We start from the raw sequence: 9,087 nt of genomic DNA, 5'->3' as shown, positions 1-9,087 counted from the left end.
TTCTCCCTCCTCACCTCCTTCTCTGGCTTGCTCAGCCTCGCCCCCAGATTGTCCAACATTTTCTTCGGAAGGTCCTCCTTCTGGTTCTGGAGGTTCGTCTATAATCTCAATTGGTTGGCTGGTGCTTTCCCGAATCTTTTCCAGCCTCCCTCGTATTCGAGCTAGCCGGGCTGATTTTCTTGGTTTCTCAGGTTGTTCAGGTGTACAAGCAACAGGTTTTTCTGCTACCAATTCTCTGCGTTTTTCTGGTCGCTCCAGTGTACTTGAAGAATGCTTTCGTTTTGGAGCTACACGTTTTTCTGCTGCCAATTCTCTGCGTTTCTCTGATCGTTCCGGTGTGCTAGAGGAATGTTTAGGTTTTGGGGATGGTGCAGCCAATCCCCCTTTAATCGATGCAATGAGCTCCTCCCAGCTGCTCTGCTGTTGAGTGAGACTATGGCTCACTATTAATCGAATCAATCCATGGTGGCTAACAACTACTTCTACGTGTTGTGCCGTTTTCAGGCTTCGGACCGCATCATGCAATAGTGAATTTAAAATTGCAGGCAGATTTACAGAACATTTTTCTTTCAAAACAGCTAAGAGTTTAAGATGATGTGGTCTTACCACATCTTTCCTTCCTTTGCAAGTAATCTAGCTCTGTACTATCTTTGCTAATTCGGTCCAGGGTTCTCCTAACGTTGCTGGCAGAACTCCCTTCCCCTTCACTGTCAAGCTTTGGCCTTCATCCTGGAAAATCTCCATAATCTTTTGTAGTCTTTCTTTCCTCAGCATCCATACAGGTCCGGTGGCTGGTAGTCCTGATACTTCTACAATTACATCATCAGTGACTGCTATCCGCCTTTATCTTACTATGGAGTATTCCTCCTGCAAGTTTTGCATAAATTCCAATGCCACTGTCTCGTTTGATTCTTGTAGGCGACTGAAATAATTCAGCCATCCAGCCTTTTACAGGATCTCCCGGGCAGCAGCAGAGACTGTCAATTCCTGAGGTTCGCTTCGGATTGCCTTTCCTCCCATGGTTCCACTAAGGATTTCCAATGGAACAGCAACTGCCTGTGCTGTTTTGAGACGCAGAGAAGGTGATCGTCGCGAAAAACAGAGTATGCAACAAAAATAGATTGTGGATGGCAACTTTGCGTAAAATAGAATTATCATACCGTTAAACCATGCCATACCTTCGTACACTATCTACCCCGAATGGTGTGCTGACACATAACTCGTGGAGTAATGAGATTACCTTCCGCCCCGCGATGTGATAGGCTGCCCCAGCCATCAAACAGAGGAGCAACAGCCATCGTGTAACCAGTCATAAAGGAACAACATATAAAATTACGCCATGTTTTAGATGGACAACGAAATACTGAAATCGAGGCAAAAAGGTGGATCGTGTTTTACATAAGAGCCTACGTAATATGATGCGAGGCCGGGGGATGGGACGTCTGTCAATCGTACGAAGTCCCCAGAGGTCATTGTCAGTTCCTTTGCCAGGATTGGTGGTAATGAGTGTTCATGCGATATATTCATTGGGACATAAAATATGAATTATTTATAGGATATAAGAGACAAAGAGGTATTAATATCATACCTATTGGTGTAGCCATTATGACTTCGATACCATTAACAGAGCTCTGCTGCCAACAGGTGTTCATAACCTTGGCAGAGTTGTTTATTTCACCCTCGGAACCATGATCCTTTGTGTGTATTTTGAAAAATATTTTGTCGAAATGCAGGCCATTATGCTGGCTTAGTAACCAGGTAGCCATAATGCCATTCACAAGGAAGGTGCGAAACGTGGACAGGCCGGCTCGTGATGAGACCCCCTGTTCCAAGGTCTGTTTATTTAGTGTACCTTTTGGACCATATCCCTGGTGTGGTGGCCATATTGGGAATGCCACTTCGCTTCCATCCTGATGATCATGGTAGGCTGGCTCGTGATGAAACCCCCTATCCTACATTTGACAATCCATATTCATTTTTTCTTTTTGCAAAACAATTTTTCTTATTTATTTACACATAAGGGTGGTTCAACACTCCTTAAGAGTGGGAATGGTGGAAGAAGTCTTATTATCCCAATAGGAAGATATGAATCCTCTGCTCTTATCCCTGAGTAATACTCAAAAAAAAAATTTAAGGACATCGCCATGATAAAGGTAACCAATCAAAACAATGGGAATAAGTCAATGACAACAGAGATCAGAGGTAAGTATGTCCCTCCTCCTATCCTCTTATCAATACTAGGCTCTATAAAGATAGCGATCTTATGATTTGCTCACTTCGGTATGTCGTAATTTATGTTCATTGCATAAGTGCATAGCTGTATCTTAAAGACTGGAGAGAACATGGCTAAAAGCATCCTCAATATGAATCATCACAGAGAGCAAAAACATGGCTATGGTGTTGAAAAAGGAACAGGAGAGCAGAATCCATGCAAAACAACTAGTTGAGATGCCGTTCTTTGAGAAGGAACAACCGAAGATCATGAATGTTGTTCCTTTTGAAAAGGAACAGCAAAAACTCACAAATGTTGTTCCTTTTGAAAATGAACAACAAAAACTCACAAATGTTGTTCCTTTTGAAAAGGAACAGCAAAAACTCACAAATGCTGTTCCTTTTGAAAAGGAACAACAAAAACTCACAAATGTTGTTCCTTTTGAAAAGGAACAACAAGAACTCACAAATGTTGTTCCTTTTGAAAAGGAACAGCAAGAACTCACAAATGTTGTTCCTTTTGAAAAGGAACAACAAAAACTCACAAATGTTGTTCCTTTTGAAAAGGAACAGCAAAAACACAAAAACAAGCAAATGTTGTTCCTTTTGAAAAGGAACAGCAAAGACACACTGAATGTAAAAATCAAAATTAAAAAAAAAAGAAAGATCAAAGAAATGTTAAGAAAACATATATACAAGAACTTATGTACAAGTCATGGAAAAAAATGCATTCCTTACTGAATTATAGGTGAGGAATATTTTACTTCCTCTCCTAAAATTTCCATATCAGTGTCTTGACGTAGCTGCTCACAGAAGGATTCCCGAGTGAGTGGCCTGCGATAGAGACGAACTCAGTGGCCATTTACCTTGAATGCATATCCAGAACCGTCGATTGTGATCAGAGTAAGGATCCCATTATCATGTACTTTCTGGATTTCGTATGGTCCCAACCAATGAGTCTGCAGTTTCCAAGGGAAATCCTGAAACCGAGAGTCATATAACAGAGCCCAGTCCCCTTTGTGAAAGACTTTGTTTTTGATAAGTGCATCATGCCATTTAACTCGCTGTTGTTGAATAAGTTCTATATTCTGTAATGCAGAGAGCCTTATTTCGTCCAATTCATTAATCTGCTGTAATCGATTAATTTGTGCCTCACTTAAATCTAGGCCAATTTCCTGTGCAGTTCGTAACGTTTGGATTTCGAATTCTATGGGGAAAATAGGTTGTTTTCCAAACACTAATTGATAGGGTGAATAACCGGTGGTACTTCTCCATGTGGTTCTATAAGCCCAGAGTGCTTCAGGTAGTCGGGCGGCCCAATCACGCCTATGTGAAGCAATGGCTTTTGTTAAAATTGATTCTATTACCTTATTGCTACTTTCTACTTGCCCATTCGCCTGCGGGTGATATGGGGTAGTAATTTTATGCTGGATGTGATAATTGTTAAGTGTTGCAGCTAATTTGTTTCCGGCAAATTGTGGTCCTCCATCTGTAATTATTTCTCTCGGAAGGCCATAACGTACAAACAAATGGAACAGGAACTGTATTACAGAATCTTCTGTAGCTCTAGGCAACGCTTTGGCCTCAACCCATTTAGTGACATATTCTGTGGCTACCAAGATATATGTTCTCTGGTTTGATGATGGGTTGATGGGTCCAACGAAATCAAGAGCCCATCGTTCAAATGGTTCAATGACTAATTGTGGCCTCAAAGGCATTTCATCGGCTTGCCCAGGTCGTCCTGCTCGCTGGCAGCTGTCACAAGCTTGGACAAACTTCTTTGCATCCTTAAAAATTGTAGGCCAGTAGTATCCTGTCTGCAATACTTTATGTGTTGTTCTTTTTTCAGCAAAGTGTCCCCCACATGGTCCGTCATGACAGGCTTTTAAGATGTCGAAAATTTCATCTTCTCGAATGCATCTCCTAATTTGCATGTTTGCCCCTGTGTGGAACAAATGACCCCCAATCCATGAAAATCGAGTGCTCTTTTGAACAATCTGCTTACGTTCATTAGGGGTTAAGTGTTTTGGTAGCTTACCTACTGCAAGGTAATTGGCAACATCAGCATACCAGGGTGTTGGAACAGCAATGGCAAACAAGTGCTCATCCGAAAATTGGTCTTCCACTGCTGCTGCCTCAATTGATTTTGGTATTCGAGAGAGAAAATCAGCTATAGGGTTTTCCTTGCCGGGTCGATCCTTGATTGTGATATCGAACTCCTGCAATAAGATCAACCATCTAGTTATTCTAGCATTTGTAACAGGCTTATTTGCTAAATATTTAATAGCAGAATGATCTGTATATAAAACAACGGGATAGCCTGTAATATAATGTCTAAACTTATTGACAGCATGTATCACAGCGAGGAATTCTTTCTCAGTGACAGTGTAATTCAATTCAGCAGGGGATAAATTTTTGCTGATATAATAAATAGCATATGGTTTTTTATCCTCTTCTTGCCCAAGGACTGCACCGATTGCTGTATCTGATGCATCAGACGAGATTTGGAATGGTAAATTCCAGTCTGGTCCTCGAAGGACTGGAGCTGTTGATACAAGCTTCTTTAATTCCTGGAAAGCGCGGTCACATTTTTCTGTCCACATGAAATCAACATTACCAGTTAGTGCATATAGAGGTGCAGCAATGTGTGAATAATGTTCTATGAATCGTCTATAATACCCAGAAAATCCAAGAAAGCTGCGTACCTCTGTTTGAGTAGTGGGGGTGGGGATAAGCAAAAGAATTTGAATTTTGGCCAGATCTACCTGAATGCCGGCTGCTGAGACAAAGTATCCTAGAATAAGCCCTTCAGTCATCATCATATAACATTTTTCGTGGCTTAAGCAAAGCCTGGTAGCAATGCAACGCTGTAGGACTTTTTCTAGAGTATCTAGAGCTAGGTCAAAATCATCTCCATATGGTGTAAAGTCATCCATGTACACTTCAAGTCCATCATTTATTAAATCTGCAAAAATGCTAAGAATAGCCCTTTGGAATGGGCAGGAGAATTACATAGGCCAAAGGGTAGAACTCTATATGCAAACGTTCCCCAAGGACAAGTAAAGGTAGTCTTATCCTGGTCCTCATGGGCAATCTGAATCTGATTGTATCCATTGAAGCCATCCAGGAAAGAAAAGAATTTATTTCCTGCTAAAGTGTCCAATACTTGGTCTATGAATGGGAGAGAGAAGTGATCTTTTTGTGTGGCTTTGTTTAACTCCCTATAATCCACACAAATCCTCCATTTCCCATTCTTCTTGGGTACAACCACAAGCGGAGAGACCCATTTACTATCAGAAATAGGGTAAATAAAATTAACATCTAAAAGTTTCTGAAGTTCAGCTTTTACAACATCTTTTAAATGAGGGTTGAGTCTTCTTTGTGGTTGACGGACAGGTCTTGCATCTTTTTCTATATAAATATGATGGGTTCACAATTGGGGATCAATCCCTTTCATATCAGGGTAATCCCACACAAATGCTTCTTGATATTTCCGTAACAGATGGATGAGTTTTATTTCTTGGTCCGGTGTAAGGTTGGCATTGATATTTAGAGTTTTTCCCAGTTCAATTTCCACTACTTTACTATTGGCAACAGAAGTCACAGGTATCGTTTGGTCATGTGTGTCTTTCAAGGGATCTTCTTCTAGTTCGCTATCGAATGCAGCTTCTATCATGAAACACTGTGTGTGAGGTCTAGATTCAGTTTGACTAATGAAGTTATTGATAGCATCGTCTTCTGTTTGGTCTTTAAAGTCCAGGGCCTTCTGTATAGTCAATGGTGATCTGATATTGTCAGTAAGATATGATACAGGGTGCTGGTTAGTTTTTATCATTGACAGACTTGGCTGTGCTGGAGGGTATAGGACTAGATTTTTAATATCTGGTCCTCTGGTTATGGTCATGTTTCCCTGCCGGCAACCAATGTAAGCATCGGCGGTAGCAAGCCAAGGTCTACCTAAAATTAGCGGGTGTCCATCCAGTCAGGTTTTTGGATTAATTACCAGGAAATCGGTTGGGTATTCCCAGGAATCTATAGAGACCATGACATCGTATAGAGTACCTTCTGGTCGAACTACAGATCGGTCGGCCAATTCTAACAAAGTAGAAGTGGGTTCTACCGATGTAATGCCGAGCTTTTGGCAAGTAGAAGTTGTCAAAATATTAATTGTAGCTCCTAGATCAAATAAAGCATTAGTCAGGGTCTGACCATAGATTTGAACAGTTACGATTGGATTTCCCGAATCTTCATATTTAATGGGTGTTCCTGATAACAGTTCAGATAAAGTACTGACTACTTGGACTCTTGGGTTAGTGGTTGCATTCCTCCTTGATTTTTTTATGCACAATTATTTTATGGCTTTTGCATATATAGGGATGTCTTGAATGGCTTGGAGGAAAAAATTCTTATGTACAGATTTTGTAACTCTCCCAGAATATCAAAGTCTGGATATTGTACAGGTTGTGGTATGACTAATCGTTCTGGGAAAGGAGGAGAGGATGTACTTGCTTGCTGATGAGTCTGTTCCTTATTTACACCCTCTTGTTGTAATGGCTGTTCTGTTGGTAACTGATCTTCAGTGTGAACTGTTTTATCTCCCTCTGTTTCTATTATACGTCCAGATCTTAACCGAAGATCATTGCACTCCCTCAGATCAGGTCTGATTTCTGATGATTCTATGATTTGGAGGGATTGGACCGATCTATTATTTGGATTGGGATTGGGTTGGGCTGGGAGTTGCGGTCTCAGATTAGACTAGGGATTTTTTTGTAAAGCTGGCAGAGTCAGTTGAGGCAGCGGAATAGTTCCTGTTGGCTGATATGTCGATTTTGGCCAGTTTGTCTGCCAGGGTGAACCTTGTGAAGTGGGGGGGTCCATTGTGGAGGATATGAGCTATTCTGCCAATATGATGGGGCGTAAGGAAAATTCGGCCAACCAAATTGGCTTGGCTGATTCATCCATGGATTTGGAGAAGGAAACGGTTGTGATGACCAGTTTGGAAATGGGGGTTGAGATTGGTTTTGCCACATACTATATTGCTGAGCATTATACTGCGGAGGCTGAAAAGAAGAAGTTGGGTCTGAAAACATACCAGATTGCCTTGGTTGCCATTGGCGATGCTGGTTAATGAAGTATGCTGATTCTGGCTCTTCTTCAGCTTCCTTATATACTGCTTTCAATCCAGGAAGTGAGGGGCAACTCTCAGTAAGGTGATCTTTTGTACAGATAGCACATGTTTGAACTGCATCGAGTGGACATTCCTTGTGGCTATGTTTTCTTCTACATCGGGGGCATAAGATCGCCAAATTTTGTTCTGCCTCCACCTGCTTCTGTTTAGCCTGCACAATATCAAGTTCTGTAGTTAATGTCCCCAGAATATCAGTTTTAAAATTTTCTAATAAATTCCCAAGTTCTACACGTGTTACTCCTTCTGTTGATATTTTATTATCTCTGACAAACCGATCATATTCTGCTGGTTTTATCCTTGTGCTACCTCTCGAGCTCCTGATACATAAGTCGATGATGTCAGCAAAGTTCTCTTGATAAATATCCCCTTTTCCCATGATATTTAATGTTTCAATCCATTGTTCCTTCATGCCTCTGATCAATGCTGTTTTTAACACATTATCAGGCAGAGGTAGTGATGCATATGGAGATCTTTGTAAATTATACTGAAAACGTTCTACATATTCTTCTAATGTTTCATTTGGTCTAGCTATCATCTGAAATATTTCATCTTTTAGTTCTCTAGACCTACAGTAATCTTGATATTTCTTTAGGAAAGATTCCTTCATTTGCTCCCAGTTGTTTATAACTCCACCACCTAAACCCATAAACCATCTTAAAGCTGCCCCTTTCAAGGTGGAGGGGAACAGTTTTAATTTTTGAGGGTCAGTGGTGTAATCATATCCCCTACATAACACATCAAATTCAAATAAGAATGCATCAGGGTCCTCTGATGTAAGTCCGTGAAATGTAGGGATGTGTTGAAGAGGAATTGCTTTCATGGGAGCATTTGCTGCAGAATCCACTATAGGATATTGTAATGTAGAAGTTTGAGTATTTGGATGATTCTGCGCCATAGGGTCGAATATGTTCCAATAACCTTCCGGAATTTCTAGGAGGGTATTCCTAGGCTGAGAAGGAACGGCCTTGACTGTTTTAATATCACTTCCTTTGTCCAGAATAATAGAAATTCCTACTGTTTGAGGAGATTGAATCCCCTCAACAATGATTTTTGCAGCGCTCCCTTTATCTGGGCTATTTAATGACTGAATTATCCTAGGAGGAGATCTTGGCTCTTCAACTTCCCCTGTTTCCCCTTCTCCTTCACAAAGATTGCTTAGATTCCCTTCCTGCAGTCATTCTGGAATAGAATTTTCAATTTCTTGAAAGTCCTGTTCATCAGTCTGACTATGCACCTCAGCGAAGGCTACAGATGGTGATCCTGCGGCCTGAAGGGAACTAGTAGGCTGTTTAGAATTGGTTTTCCTGAGCCCTACTGATGGATGAGATTCAGTTTTCTTATAGATTTCGTCTATGAAGGTTGTTTGGCCAAGGGTCACCAGCCCTTTGGTTTTTTTGGGTTTGAATGGAGGTTTGGTAATTTTTTCTGGCTTTTTCTGCTTAGTCATGCACTCTATAAACTACCAGATTCTATTCAACCGACAATTCTGCCAGGAAAGCGGATGGTGGAACAGGGCTTTTACATGCTCCGTACGCAGGTTCTTACCTTTCTTCTTTAAAATCCAACTCCCCCCTAGCAGACTCGTACACTACTCTGTAAAATACAAATGGCTATACTATTTCCCCGGCAACGGCGCCAAAATGTAGAGCTGTAACAAGGGTCTCTTTCACCTCTAGTTATGCCACATT

The sequence above is a fragment of the Pinus tabuliformis genome, chromosome 5_1 (assembly GCF_031772625.1).
Source record: "Pinus tabuliformis cultivar Carrire ecotype Pingquan chromosome 5_1, CPIR1, whole genome shotgun sequence".
Classification (NCBI taxonomy): Eukaryota; Viridiplantae; Streptophyta; class Pinopsida; order Pinales; family Pinaceae; genus Pinus; species Pinus tabuliformis.
This window is presented reverse-complemented; position numbering follows the sequence as displayed.